This window comes from Alosa pseudoharengus, unplaced genomic scaffold, assembly GCF_046254945.1.
Source record: "Alosa pseudoharengus isolate Yale_2024_CS ecotype anadromous, Long Island Sound unplaced genomic scaffold, YU_APseudo_1.1 YU_APseudo_1.1_scf_4, whole genome shotgun sequence".
Taxonomy (NCBI): Eukaryota; Metazoa; Chordata; class Actinopteri; order Clupeiformes; family Clupeidae; genus Alosa; species Alosa pseudoharengus.
The window spans coordinates 2,252,659-2,256,186 of NW_027468774.1; positions in this window are offsets into that span (position 1 = coordinate 2,252,659).

Here is a 3,528-nt window from a genome sequence, read left to right on the forward strand (position 1 = left end):
CCTCTCAGATATAATGCACTTTCTACATTAGGGTTAGGATTAGGACAAACAGGAGCTAGAGAATGACCTCTCAGATATAATGCACTTATCAGACCCTTTCTACATTAGACTCATCTAATAAAATAGATTCAGTTCCATAATATGAGAGGACACACACCTGTCTTTACAAGGGACTCAAAGGGGGTGGTGGAGTGTGTGATGTGTGTGATGTGTGTGATGAGTGTGATGGTGTGTGTGAGTGTGTGACGTGTCAGGACCTAGTTTACACCAGAGTGGTGGTGTGTGTGAGTGTGTGATGAATGTGTGTAAGAGTGTGTGATGCTGTCTTACGACCTAGTTTACACCAGAGTGCTGGTGTGTGTGAGTGTGTGGTGAGTGTGAGTGTGTGTGAGTGTGTGAGAGTGTGTGATGGTGTGTGTGAGTGTGTGGTGAGTGTGTGTGAGAGTGTGAGTGTGTGAAAAGTGTGATGGTGTGTGGTGAGTGTGTGTGAGACCTAGTTTTTACCATAGCGCTGGTGTGTGTAAGTGTGTGGTGGTGTGTGTGAGTGTGTGAGTGTGTGGTGAGTGTGTGAGAGTGTGAGTGTGTTGGTGTGTGGTGAGTGTGTGTGAGACCTAGTTTTCACCATAGCATCAGTCTGAGGAGGAAATGCCATGTGACGTTTATCTGTTTACAGCTCCATTTGTGGAGGTGGTTGCTAAGCCAGTTACTAAGGAAGTGACACACGGCATCCAGGCCAGAGGTGTTGGGCAGCAGCCAATGATGGCGCAGGATGTGGGCGGAGCTCCAGGTGACCTCATCAGGATCAGTGAGTGGGCGGCAGCTAAACCAGATTAGCGCACAGCTAACGACACCTAAACCCTAGCCGCCGCTAGCCCTGTGTATGTGTGTGTGGTGTGTGTGAAGGTACCTGTGTGTGTGTGTGTGTGTGTGTGTGTGTGTGTGCGTGTGTGTGTATGTGCCTGTGTGTATGTGTGTGTGTGTATGTGCCTGTGTGTATGTGTGTGTGTGTGCCTGTGTGTATGTGTGTGTGTATATGTGCCTGTATATGTGTGTGTGTGCCTGTGTGTGTGGATCAGTTGGCAGCCAGTTTACAGCTAAAGACACCTCCACCATCAGTGACCATCAGCCGTGTGTGTGTGTGTGTGTGTGTGTCCCGGAGGAGAAACTTCCAGAGAACCAGTGAGAGGAATCTGAGTTTGAGAGTGTGTTTCCACACATGTACATGTGTCTGTGTGTGTGTGTGTTTGAGAGTGTGTTTTCACATATGTACATGTGTGTTTGTGTGTGTGTGTGTGTGTGTGTGTGTGTGTCTGTGTGTTAGGCAGTGAGTGATATGTATGATGGGGCACGACTGCTAATCTACCATCTGTTTGTGGGGGATTATCCTGACTGGTCAATCCCAGTGTGTGTGTGTGTGTGTGTGTGTGTGTGTGTGTGTTTCCACATATGTACGTGTGTGTGTGTGTCCTAAACTGTAATAGATGGTTCTAGTTCTATATGATTAAACTAACGGTTCTGGTTCTATTTTACTAAACTAATGTTACGTCCTAGGGCTGCACGATTATGGCCAAAATGATAATCACGATTATTTTGATCAATATTGAGATCACGATTATTTATCACGATTATTAATTCATTTTAGTGACAAAAATATTTTTTCCCTAAACATATTGGACTTGCTATCTGGCTCATCCAAATTCTTTCCTTCACATTTACTCCCCTAAATTACTGCAAATATAGACTTGACTGCGACTTCCAAACTTCCAAACTAATTTTTTGTGCATGCTACTTTGTTAATATTTGGGGAAAAGTTAACGGCCCACCGGGAATCCTCCCAACGCTCCCCATTAGCCAGTTAAGCTCTGCTTCTTGTTCCTGAGTTTAATCGCTTAGTCCAGGGGTTTCCAAACTTTTTGACTCAAGGACCACATTGGGTTTTGAAAATTGGCCTGCGGGCCACACACTAATAATAATAATAATAATAATAATAATAACATTTTGTATTATTTAAATGACAACTTAATTTCTTAAGAAATACTGTTAATTTGATGCTGTTTAAATCATTTATAAATGGTGCACTGTCAAAGACTCTTTGCTATGGCTAGTGCTGTGCCTATGGCTGTGCCCTCTTACAGTTTATAATGGTCAGTAGTGGGAACTACTGTTGCCATCGCGCTCTCTCCCTCTCGTGCACTCAAATACGTTCCCAAATGGAGTAGCATAACAGTTAGATCTGCTGCTATAGAGATACTATCTATCTCGATGTAACAAGCTGTTTTGACATTGACATTGTAAACGTTGTCTAAGAAGAGTGTAAAGCAGTTTGCAGTAGCCTAAAGTTGACCACGTCGTGTATCGCTGGAAAGATATAGCGAGCAGCCTATAATAAACTAATAAATGCTCGGCGGGCCGGATTAAAGTGCGTGGCGGGCCGCAGTTTGGACACCCCTGGTTTAGTCATTCGTTGATATGTAAACCACTGGCTACATTTTCATTATTGTTTACTCGTTTTGCGTAGGCTGTGTCTTGAAACGCATATGCATTGTAGGTTGCACATGTAGCTTATAAAATACATGAATAAATTCACGGATCCCGTCGTTAGCTCAACTCTTATTATAGGCTATATCGGAGGAAGCAAACAAGGACTAAAAGTTAACGTGATAAAAAAAAGGCGTGTGGTTTACGTCATGTGATGTGTTTCACGATATGAGTTGAGAGCCCTGCTTTGCTTATGTTTTTGGTTAACTTCACTTGCCTGAAATCCGAAATATTTTCGAACAACGGATGATCCGTTTCGGGGGACAAGCTCTTGGCCTTCTGCTGCGCCACACATACCACACATTTGATTTTTGATCGTGGTTTTTTGTATAATCTAACTAGCCTACTAATAGTTAACATAATGCTATCCACAGTGCATACAAACTGAGCAGTGCATCAGGCTGAGCAGTGCAGGGAACAGCGGTCATTGGTAGGCTGCCTGCAGGCACATGGTCAGACAAGTTTAAGGAGCGCTTGATTTGTTTTGTAGCGGAGCGTTCTATGGGTTGCCAGGTTGGTTCTATGGATAGAGCACGCATTTTTAATATCGCTCGTGATTAAAATTCGATTAATTGTGCAGCCCTAGGCCTGTCACGATAACAAATTTTGCTTGACGATAAATTGTCTCAGAAATTATTGCGATAAGCGATAATATTGTCGTTCTGAGAATTTTCCTCGGGAAGAGGAAGACGGCCCACTTGTTGTGTGGGAAAACTGCAGCGGATGATTGTGTTTTAGATGCATATGCATGTTTGTTGTGTTGCCGCTTTTAATTGCGACTGTTTTCCAACAAATGCGACACACCGACTCGTACACGTTCAGTGGTTCACCACGGGCATTCGGTTTAAATCCGAAATGCTCCCACACTGCAGCTGTCGCGTTTGGCTTAGAAACCAATTCCATATTTTTTGTCTCGCAACTAGCTTTCTCTCTGCCTAGTGCCTACCGGTATACTTCTCACGCGGCTCTTTAGCTGCACTCTGTGGTAGG